Source organism: Sapajus apella, unplaced genomic scaffold (genome assembly GCF_009761245.1).
Source record: "Sapajus apella isolate SASKATOON/1434 unplaced genomic scaffold, GSC_monkey_1.0 scaffold13, whole genome shotgun sequence".
Lineage (NCBI taxonomy): Eukaryota > Metazoa > Chordata > Mammalia > Primates > Cebidae > Sapajus > Sapajus apella.
The window spans coordinates 5,784,447-5,796,677 of NW_022436953.1; the positions used below are offsets into that span (position 1 = coordinate 5,784,447).

Consider the following 12,231-nt stretch of genomic DNA (forward strand, 5'->3'; position numbering starts at 1 on the left):
TCTCTACTAAAAACACAAAAATTAGCTGGGCGTGGTGGTGGCTGCCTGTAATCCCAGCTACTCAGGAGGCTGAGGCACGAGAATTGCTTGAACTCGAGAGGCAGAGGTTGCAGTGAGCTGAGATTGCACCACTGCACTCCAGCCTGGGCAAAAGAGCTAGACTCTCTCTCAAAAAAAAAAAAAAAAAATTAGACCTGTAGTCCCAGCTACTCAGGAGGTTGAGGCAGGAGAATCACTTGAACCGGGAAGGCAGAAGTTGCAGTGAGCTGAGATCCACTACACTCTAACCTGGGTGAAAGAGTGAGACTCTCACACACACACAAAAAGAAAGAAATCACAGGAAAATTAGAAAAAAACTTTGAGACTTTGAAACAAATGAAACTGAAAACACCACCTACTCAAATGTAGGGGATGCAGAGTAAGTTCTGAGATGAGAGGAGACGGGAGGCAGAGGATGGGGCTAGAGAAAACTGACACTGCAGACTTACTTGTGAATACTCAAGGCAGGCTGGAAAGACATAAAGGAGACAGGGACGTGAGGAGGTTCTGTGGTTTCCATCTAGGCTTGTCATTGTCCTCCAGCCAAACACGACAAACTGTAGTTGAACAAGTTGAGTTTATTATTGATTGCAGTGAGAAACAGCAGACAGTAGGGAAACGGGTTGTCTCAGTAAGAGGGTGTTAGAAAGAACCTAGATTTGTGCTTTGTTTGGTGATTTGGAGGTGGCAAGGAAATGGAGGTTCACTGTAGATTGGATGCTGTCAGAAAATAAGGATAATTCTATGATCGGGTGCCTCAATTGATAGGGAAGACAGACTAGAGTGAGAACAAGGCTGTAATTGGTAAAGAAGCTGCTGTCACATAAGCTGGAAGAGGAGATGTTTGGCATTTTGTGGGTTGCATGGTGACCTTGTCTTTGTGCTCAGACAGAATTATGAGTGATTTTGTTTTACCTTACTCTATCATGGCCTTTACGTGACTTTGTCTGATGTTTATATTCTGGGAGATTATCTATGTCTAATAGAATAATGTGGCCTAGCTGTGAGCCCCAGACTAGCTTCCAACAACACCAAGGCCTAGCTGTGTCAGACCAGTCCCTGCATATCATGGGCTACTTTTTTTCTTTCTCAGCTGCAGCTCAATTTCTTGGGCTCCTAATCAAAAATGGTGATGATACTGGCAGTAACTGGATGGAAGACAGGCCAGGGACAGGCAGGCCTTTGAGAGGCAGGTAAAACAGAGACAAGCCAAGCAGGACTGATTACCAACTGCCAAAGGCAAAGACAGGGCAGTGTCTCTCCAGGCACTTCCAATGTCCCTTTTAGTGCCTGCATCTAGCAGTGCTGCCTGTCTGCCAGGTTCTTCTTGTGGCCTCGCTGGTGGCATGGGCAGAGGGGGTCCCTGTGGACTGATGGCAGAGCAATGGCTTTCATGCTTTCATTCATCCAGACACAGTTCTCACATGTGAAGTACTGAGTGGACTTTGAAGATGACTCAGATGCAGGCTTGCTCTCAAAAGCTTTGAAATGTGGTAGTTTAGACTCTGAACAACCTGATGGAGAGTTTAAATATTTTTTTTCCTCTCTTAGGATCTCATGCTCTCTCTTCAACAACTCCTTAAAACAGTGTTTTCAGGCTGGGTGTGGTGGCTAATGCCTGTAATCCCAGCACTTTGGGAGGCCAAGGTGGGCGGATCACCTGAGGTTGGGAGTTCAAGACCAGCCTGACCAACATGGAGAAAGCCTGTCTCTACTAAAAATACAAAATTAGCCTGGCGTGGTGGCACATGCGTGTAATCCCAGCTACTCAGGATGTTTCAAAAAAAGAGAAAAGAGTCAAAGGTCAAAGATGACCCCAGGTTTAAACCTAGAAGTAGGACCCATGTCGTGGAAGTATAGTCTATGCAGTCACACAGGGCTCTGCAGTTAGCGCCCTGCACTTGGTTTGATGATCTGCTCTTGCTATCTTGAAATTATTAATAATTTTTTAAGAGACAGGATCTCGCTCTGTGTCCTAGCCTAGAATGCAGTGGTGAGATCATAACTCTCTGTAGCCTCCATCTCCGACGTTCAAGTGATCCTCTCCCCTTGTCCTCCCAAGTAGCTGGGAGTACAAGCACATGCTGCTGTGGCTCAGCTTATTTTTTATTTTTATTTTTTGTAAAGATAGCTGTCTCACTATGTTGCCCAGGCTGGTCCCAAGCGCCTGGTCTTAAATGATCCTCCCATCTCAGCATCCCATAGTGCTGGGATTACAGGTAGGAGCCACCATATCCAGACAAATTCTTCATAATTTTTGAGCAAGAGACCTTATATTTTAATTTAGCACTAAGCACCACAATTTTTTAGCCAGTCCTGCCTAGGAATCTATGGTCACCTTAATATAAACATGAAAGTCAGTAAAATAACAGGTCTGGGAAGAAGATGAGCTGGATTTCTCCACACTGAGCTGTCTGTAATTCAGGCTAGCCAGGTGGAAAAGCCCAATGGGCAACTGGGAATATGAGCAAGCAGACAGAAGAGAGGTCAAGATAGAAGATAGGCCGGGTGCAGTGGGTCATGCCTGCAATCCCAGCCCTTTGGGAGGCTGAGGCAGGAGGATTGCTTGAGTCCAGGAGTTTGAGACCAGCCTGGGCAACAAAATAAGACCCCCTCTCTTCAAAGAATAAAAAATTACCTGGGCTTGGTGGCTCAAGTCTGTAGTCCCAATTACTCAGGAGGCTGAGGCGAGAGGATTGCTTGAGCCTAGGAGGTTGAGGCTGCAGTGAGTCATGATCATACTGCTGCCCTGCAGCTTGGGCAACCCAACAAGACTTTGTCTCTAAAACAATTAATTAATTAAAAAATTTAAAAAGAAGATAAATAATTTGAAGTGATAGGTAAATCATAAAAGTGAGTTAAGTAGGCAGGAAAAAGCACAACGTGAGAACAAGGAAGGCACAGGTACAAGACTTTAAGAACCAGCAGTAGGCTGGCCGTGGTGGTTCACACCTGTAATTCCAGCACTTTGGGAGGCTGTGGCGGGTGGATCACTTGAGGTCAGGAGTTTCAGATCAGCCTGACCAACATGGTGAAACCCCATCTCTTCTAAAAATACAAAAAATTAGCCAGGCATTGTGGCGGATTAGCTGTGTAATCCCAGTTAATCCAGAGGCTGAGGCAGGAGAATCTCTTGAACCCAGGAGGCAGAGGTTGCAGTGAGCCAAGACTTACTCCAGCCTGGGTGACAGAGCAAGACTCCATCTCAAAGAAAAAAAACAAACAAAACAGCATTAAAGAGGTAGAAAGAAGGGGAAGAAAACTCTGCAAAGGCACAGCCAGAAATATGAAGAAAAAAACCAAGACAGTAGAATACCAGGGAAATGATGAGTTTGGGAGGGAATGCAGGATCCCAGGGTAGGAAACTGGAAGCAGAGAAGTCTATTAGTGACAGAACACATGTAAAAAAAAGGCTTAAATCCAAGAAATTTCAATACGTTTATTATTACTTTTGAACATTTACTCACTATAAGGATAACTTTAAAATTCTGCCATTCAGAGACAAACTCCATTAGCATCTTGGTATATTTCCTTTCAATCTTCTTTCTCTACATGGTTTTCTTGCATATTTTTTTCCCTACAAAAATTTTACAAACATTCTTTTCATGTGAATTGCCTCCATACTTTTAGTCAACAAATTTGAGACCATACTATACATACTGTCTCATATCCTGTGTTTTGAAACTTAACATTATATTCTGAGGATTTCTTTTTTTTTTTTTGAGACGGAGTCTCGCTCTTGTTACCCAGGCTGGAGTGCAATGGCACGATCTCGGCTCACCGCAACCTCCGTCTCCTGGATTCAGGCAATTCTCCTGCCTCAGCCTCCTGAGTAGCTGGGATCACAGGCACGTGCCACCATGCCCAGCTAATTTTTTGTATTTTTAGTAGAGATGGGGTTTCACCATGTTGACCAGGATGGTCTCGATCTCTTGACCTCGTGATCCACCCGCCTCAGCCTCCCAAAGTGCTGGGATTACAGGCTTGAGCCACCGCGCCCGGCTTATTCTGAGGATTTCTTATGCCATTCAAAAGCATTATTTCTTATTGGCAAAGCATTCCAAAATGTATGATCTCAGTTTTAAAACATCATGAAAGAAAATTTAAAATACTTCTAAGTTTATGCCTATAATCTCACCCTCACCATCAACTGATTTCACATTTTAGTGTTTCTTTTCAACTTCAGTCTTCAGGGACATCATGACTTTTAGATAATTGAGGTAATAGGATAGGTATGGTTTTGAATATTGTTTTTCTTTCACATTATTTTATAAACATAGTTTCATGTTTCTCTATATTCTGATAGATGCAAACTGTTCTGTGATGTTACTTCAGTGTTTGTTGTGATGTTAGATTTGCCTGTGCTGTTAAATTCAATAATTTAATTGTCCATTGGTGAGTTGTTTCCAGCTGTCTTTTTTTTTTTTTTTTTTTTTTTTTTTTGAGTTGAAGTCTCACTATGTCACCCAGGCTGGAGTGCAGTGGCATGATCTCGGCTCACTGCAATCTCTGCCTCTCAGGTTCAAGCGATTCTCCTACCTCAGCCTCCAAGCAGCTGGGACTACAGGCGCGCACCACCACACCCGGCTGATTTTTGTATTTTTAGTAGAGACAGGATCTCAATATGTTGGCAATGCTGATCTCAAACTCCTGGTCTCAAATGATCCACATGTCTTGGCCTCCCAAAGTGCTGGAATTACAGGTGTGAGCCACTGCACCCAGCCTTCCAGCTGTCTATTAAGTCCCGCTGACTTAATATGTGACTTAAAATATGACTTTCAAATATATATATATATACACACACACATACATATATGTATTTTTTTTCTTTTTGAGATGGAGTGTCACCCTGTCCCCCAGGCTGGAGTGCAATGATGCTATCTTGGCTTACTGCAACATCTGCCTCCCGGGTTCAAGTGATTCTCTTGCCTCAGCCTCCCTAGTAGCTGGGATCACAGGAGTGGGCCACCACATTCAGCTGATTTTTGTATTTTTAGTAGAGATGGGGTTTTACCAGGTTGGCCAGGCTGGTCTCAAACTCCTGACCTCAAGTGGCCCACTCACCTTGGCCTCCCAAAGTGTTGGGATTACAGGCGTGAGCTACCTCACTTAGCCTTAAGTATACATTTTAATAATGGTGAACTAATTTGGTAGCCAAAGAAACTGCTTTGAATATTCCAGGTTATTGGGCCATTGATGGGGAATTAAAGTAGGTTGAAATGTAATCAGTTGGTATTACTTTGTAAAGCTGATTTTCTTTTTTCCTTTTGAAATGATTTCATTAATAGTCAAAGTATTTATTTTGCAACAAGCTACTTAGAATAAGGGAATAGTCTATTTATGTGTTACTTGTGATTGACCCTTTACTGCAAATCACAAATGCCACTAAATACAAGCATTTACAAAAGATTTACAATCCAGTCTACAATCATTGGAAAACTACTCTACAAATCACTTCTTTTTTAAAAAGTATTTAATCATTTTTTAAATTGACAAGTAAGTTGTAACTATTCATGGGCAAATAGTGATGTTTTGATACATACAATGTATACTGATCTGATTGGGGCAATTAGCAGCCATCATCTGGAACATTTATCATTTCTTTGCATTGGGAGCATTCAATTTTTTAAAAAAGCTGGTTTTCAAGAGGAAGGAAACCATACTTATCAATATTTTCTGTATCTAATCAAGTACTCTTTATATATAATGAACAGTCTCAGCTGGGTGCAGTGGCTCATGCCTATAATCCTAGCACTTTGGGAGGCCAAGGTAGGAGGATTATTTGAACCAGGAGTTCAAGACCAGCCTTGGCAACATAGTGAAAACCCGCCTCGACAAAAAAAAAAAAAAAAGCCGATGTGGTGGCATGTGACTGTCATCCTAATTACTAATTACTCCAGTGGGTGGATTGCTTGATCCCAGGAGGGGGAGGTTGCAGTGAGTGGTGATTGCACCACTGCATTCCAGCCTGGGCAACAGAGCAAGACCTTGTCTCTTAAGAAAAAAAAGAATCTTTTTTTTTTTTTTTTTTTTTTTTTTGAGACGGAGTTTCGCTCTTGTTACCCATACTGGAGTGCAATGGAGCGATCTCGGCTCACCGCAACCTCTGCTTCCTGGGTTCAGGCAATTATCTTGCCTCAGCCTCCCCAGCAGCTGGGATTACAGGCACGTGCCACCATGCCCAGCTAATTTTTTGTATTTTTAGTAGAGACGGGGTTTCACCATGTTGACCAGGATGGTCTCGATCTCTTGACCTCGTGATCCACCCGCCTCGGCCTCCCAAAGTGCTGGGATTACAGGCTTGAGCCACCGCGCCCGGACCTTTTTTTTTTTTTTGAGATGGAGTCTTGCTCTGTCATGATCTTGGTTCACTACAGCCTCCACCTCCCTGGTTCCAGTGATTCTCCTGCCTCAGCCTCCTGAGTAGCTGGGATTACAGGCACACGCCACCATGCCCAGCTAATTTTTGTATTTTTAGTAGAGATGGGTTTTCACCATGTTGGCCAGGCTGTTCTTGAACTCCTGACCTCAAGTGATCTTCCCACCTCGGCCTCCCAAAGTGCTGGCATTACAAGCGTGAGCCACCTCGCCCAAACCTCATGCTATCTTTTTGCAAAGGTTTTGGCCTTTTGAACTTAAACCACAGTCTAAGAGTCTTTGACAATAACTAATGTAATTTTTTATAGTTAGCGGAAAAACCTTTGCCCAATAAATTTAAAACAGTTTTGTTATCTCAGTTGTAAATTTTGTCTTGTAATTTAATGAACCTTATTGTCCTTATGAAATGGTAGCTTTGTGAAATAAATTTACCCAAAATCAACATGTATTTATTTATTTATTTTAGACACAGGGTCTTGCTCTGTTGCCTAGGCAGCTTGCATGGGTACCATCATGGCTCACTGCATCCTCTCCACCACCTGGGCTCAGGTGATTCTCCCACCTCAGCCCCCCAAGTAGCTGGGACTACAAGCGTCCACCACTATGCCCAGCTAATTTTTAAATTTTTTGTAGAGACACATTCTCACTATGTTACCCAGGCTGGTCTCAAACTCCTGGGCTCCAGTGATCCTCCTGCCTCAGCCTCCCAAAGTGCTGGGATTACAGGTTTGGGCCACCACACTTAGCCCCCCAAAAATCAACATGTAAACATCTTTATATATCCCTTATCAGCTGAAGACAGATAGATAGATAGATAGGTATCTTTGCTTTCTTTTCCTTTCTTTTTTATTTATTTTTTTTTTTTTGAGATGGAGTCTCACTCTGTCACCAAAGCTGGAGGGCTAGAGTACAGTGGTGCAATCTCAGCTCACTGCAACCTCTGCTTTCCAGGTTCAAGTGATTCTCCTGCCTCAACCTCCCAAGTAGCTGGGATTATAGGCATGTGCCCCTATGTCTGGCTACTTTTTGTATTTTTAGTAGAGATGGGGTTTTCCCATGCGTGAGGTCAGGATCACCTGACCACAGGTGATCCACCCGCCTTGGCCTCCCAAAATGCTAGGATTGCAGGCGTAAGCCACCTTGCCTGGCCTTTTTTTTTTTTTTTTTTTAAATCTTCCCAGTCACTGATAATAGGCATCTTTCAAGCTGATCCCCACTCCAGTTTATAGGCGGTTTGATAACTGCCTGTCCTCAAAGTTGCATCTGTTATGATGGTTTAATTGCTGAGTCAGGGTCAGCAAACATTTATATTTCCTACCAACTACCTTCAAGTAAATATCTTGGGAGTTGCTGACCTGGAATGGTTGTGAGAAGGCTCCTGGCTTCTTTTTTTGTGTCACTTAACATTTATTTTAAGGTCAAAGCAGTATCTGTGCACTACTTTCTCTTTGGTCCCCCAGATACGGTGAGCCCCTCTGTCCAGTCCTCCGCACACCCTCTAGGTAGTTTTACCCTAGATCAGATTTTGTCTCTTACCTCTCAGACCAAAACAGGAACACTGCATGATTGTTTTCTGCAATCCAGCCATCGTGGGTGCCAGCCTTGTCTCCACATAGGAGTTGAAACTCCTTTTATATTATAGTTCCTGAATCACCAGTAAGAGAATATGGTCTTTTCTCATCTAGGCTGGGGGTGTTGAAAATGCTCAGCCTTCTATAGAAATTCTTAAGTTCTCATTAACAGATTTCACAAAAGTAAATGAGTGTTATTTGACATGGTTCAGATGGTGTTTTAATGGTCAACATTTGAATAAATACTTGCATTATGATTTGTCCCTTTCAAACAGTTATAGCTGGGCCCTGCGCGCCCTGCGCTTACCATGGCGGCCCGGGCGGCGACATGAGCGGCTCCACGGACCCGGATCCGGGCCCTGGCCGCGCCCTGAGCCGGTGAGCGCCCAGGCCCAGGCAGCCCAAGCGACTGTGGCTGCTGCTGCTGCTGTTGCTGCTGCCGCTGCCGCTGCCGCTGCAGCTCCGAGCCTGCGCTGCTGCAGCCGCGCCCCGCCAGCCCCTCTGTCCCAGCTGCCCGATCCTCAGCACCCAAAGATTCACCTGTAAGGCAGAGAAGGTCCTGAGTTGTTAGCCAGTGGCCCTGAGCAATGGCATGAGGCCTCTGGCCTATAGGCTGCAGTTTAAATACACCAACAGTGACCGGCTCATGGCCGGCAACATGCTCATAGGAGTGAGATGTACGCAGGCTTCCCAATGGATTTCAGTGTCACTCTATGCCTTCGAGCTGAGCTGGGAGCACTCCATTCCGCCTGGGTGACAATGCCTTGGTTTCAACACTAACAGAATGTGACTGTTCGGCCTCCAGAAAACATTGAGGTGACTCCAGGAGAAGGCTCCCTCAGTGTCAGGTTCTCCTCTCCCTTTGACATCGCTGATATCTCCACGGCCACGGCCTGTTTTTATTTGTTTGTTTGAGACAGTTACGCTCTTGTTGCCCGGGCTGGAGGGCAGTGGCGTGATCTGGGCTCACCGCAACCTCCGCCTCCTGGGTTCAAGCGATTCTCCTGCCTCGGCCTCCTGAGTAGCTGGGATTACAGGCGCATGCCACCACGCCTGACTAATTTTTTGTACTTTTAGTAAAGACAGGGTTTCTCCATGTTGGTCAGGCTGGTCCAGAGCTCCCGACCTCAGGTGATCCGCCCGCCTCGGCTTCCCAAAGTGCTTGGATTACAGGCCTGAGCCACCACGCCTGGCCCTCCACGGTCTTTTCTTGGTATTTATCCGTTACTGGGAAAAAGCAGGAATTCAGTAGGTCAAAGGCCCTTTCAAAAGCAACTCCATTTCACTGGCTAACTTAAAACCCTTCAGAGCATACTGTTTATAAGTCGAGGCACAACTGCTTTAGAACAAAAGTAAGTCTTTAGACCCAGGCACTTAAGCAACACATCTTGCTAGGAAACAATGGCAGATGCCTCCACCAAGCTTCAGTAAGTCACCCTGATCTCCGTGGGAACAGTTTCATTTAAGCAACAGACATATTTTGATGCCCACCATGTGCCAGGTAATGTGTGCTACCTTCAAGTATGAGTGACCTAGTGAAAATGCTGGCAGGGGCCTGTTTCTTCCTGGTACTGAAATACAGAGGCCTGATTAAATACTGGTTTCATACTCCACCTAGCATCCTATCACAGATAGAAGAGTAAAGGACGCAGCTCAGCCCATCCTAGATGCCTTGGGCAAGGACAGCTCACCAAAGGATGACGTGGGGGACTCTGTGTCCATCATTTCATTTCCAGAAAAGGAGCAAGAAGATATTCTCCAAACACTTTGAGCCAAAGCATGGGTCTAGCCCACTGGGCCTCTGAAGAGGCTGTCGTGCCAGCGGGGCTGCTGGAGTTCTGCCTGGACTTTACAGAGAATAGTATACTTTTTTCTGCCTCTAAAAGGCCTGTCCCTTGCCTTGTGAGAAACAGTGGGTCTCATGGGAGTGACAAGTTCTTTTTTCTTAAAGAATTTTCAAAATCATACAGGTTTCCACAATGATTCTATGGAGATATCCCAGGAAAATTAAGGCTTTTTTTTTTTTTTTTTTTTTTTTTTTATGGTGTCCCACTCTGTCACCCAGGCTGGAGTGCAATGGCTCGATCTTGGCTCACTACAACCTCTGCCTCCCGGGTTGAAGCAATTCTCCTGCCTCAGCCTCCTGAGTAGCTGGGATTACAGGCGTGGGCCACCATGCCTGGCTAATTTTGTATTTTTAGTAGAGACAGGGTTTTACCATGTTGGTCAGGCTAATCTTGAACAGTTGACCTCATGATCTGCCTGCCTTGGCCTCCCAAAGTGCTGGGATTACAGGCATGAGCCACCGTGCCCAGCCAAGGCTTCTCTTAAACACTAAAAAGGCATGTAATTGCTTGTTAGCAAAGTGGATATGACACATCTCTGATACTTTTTTCATTGTTGGTTTGGCTGAGCAGTCAGAAGACCTGATTTTCTTTTTCTCAACTTTGGCAAATGAGCCAGAACCCCTCAGGCAGGTCACACAACCTGTCCCAGCCTGTCCCAGTGAGGGACAGTGAGTGGCCCTTCACGTCCGTGGTGTGGTGGCTTAAAATGTAATTAATCATGTAAATATATTCCTAGTAATTTAAGATTTTGTTTTTAAGCTAGAAATAAAAACTGTATAGTGCATTTTTTTTAAAAAAAGCTATAGCTGAATGTAACATTAAATGTTCAGTGGAATGTACAAATATATATATTTTAATACATACAGATTTTTTTCTTTTGGATTATTTCACTGGGTTAAATTCCTAGGTGAGATACTGGGTCAAGGCATACCAGCTGGCTCTTGCTAAGTGTTACCTAAGTGTGTTTCTAAAAGGATTATATAAATTTACCTGGCCACTAGCAAGGTGTGAGTTTCCCAAAGCTTTGGCTGGCGTTAGGTATTTAATTTCTGCTTGGCTATTAATTGGGACCATATTATACATACAGTCTTTAATTTGCATTTCTTTAATTACTAAGAAAATTGAGTCTTAAAAGTATATGTTTATTGTTTGTATTTCCTCTTAGGTGCCTACTCAATTCAAAGCAACAGACATATTTTGAGTGCCCACCATGTACCAGGTAGTGTGTGCTACCTTCAAGGGTGAGTGACCTAGTGAAAATGACCATTTGGGATAGAGTAGGGGAACCAGAATAGTAGAGAAAATATACCCTAACCCTAACTCCATAAGTAGAAGCACAATACTGACAGGCAGTTTGGGCAAAGTTCTTTGATTGAAAGACAAAGAAAGAAGGGGTTGACTCTGAAATATATTAGGCTTTTGCAGGGCAAGTGACTTTAGAGGTAGAGCTAGAGTTCAGGTTTGTCCGGGTGAGAAAATACTGTATGGGAAAGGGAAAGATGCGTAGAGATGTAAAGGGTTAGTGTGTAGAGTTGAGACTTGTCCATTATGGCTACAATGTGGAATCTGGGGCTGAGGGATGGTGGGATTTTGGCTAGAAATGAATGGTCAGGGCTAAACTCAGGAATTTGATCTTTGTCCTGAGGATTATTATTATTTTATTTTTTATTTTTGTATTTTAGTAGAGATGGGTTTCACTATGTTGGCCATTGTCCAGGCTAGTCTCGAAAACCTGACCTTGTGATTCAGCCGCCTTGGCCTCCCAAAGTGCTGGGATTATAGGCGTGAGCCACCTCGCCCGGCCTATTTTTGTTCTTAATGAGGAATGACATGAGCTGATGTGTTTTAGAAAGACCTTTCCGGCAGCAAATGAGAGGCAGATTTGGAGACACTGGAGTCTACAAAATGAGCTTGTTTGTATCCTTAGCCATTTACCAAGGGTCGAAGATAAGACAATGAATAAGCTTTTTAAGTAGAATGCATATTACCCCTTTATGTGACCTACTTAAAACCACACCTGAGGTCAGGATTTCGAGACCAGCCTGGCAAAATGGTGAAACCCCATCTTTACTAAAAATACAAAAATTAACTGGGCATGGTGGCACATGCCTATAATGCCAGCTACTCGGGAGGCTGAGGCAGGAGAATCACTTGAACCCGGGAAGCAGAGGTTGCAGTGAGCCGAGATTGCACCACTGCACTGCAACCTGGGCAACAGAGTGAGACTCCATCTAAAAAAAAAAAAAAAAAACCAACCAACCAACCAAACCAACAAAAACCAAGACAAAACTTTGGCAAAATACACGTAATATAAAATTGACTGCCTTAACAATTTTTAAGTGTACATTTCAGTAGTGCTAAGTACAGTCACATTGTTCTGCAACCAATCTCCAGAT

At 44.0% G+C, this 12,231-nt stretch overlaps 1 pseudogene; it reads left to right on the forward strand.

Moving 5' to 3' along the window:
- The first annotated feature begins 1,849 nt into the window (after positions 1-1,849).
- Positions 1,850-9,953, forward strand: LOC116554209 (annotated as a pseudogene).
- The last annotated feature ends 2,278 nt before the right edge of the window (positions 9,954-12,231 follow it).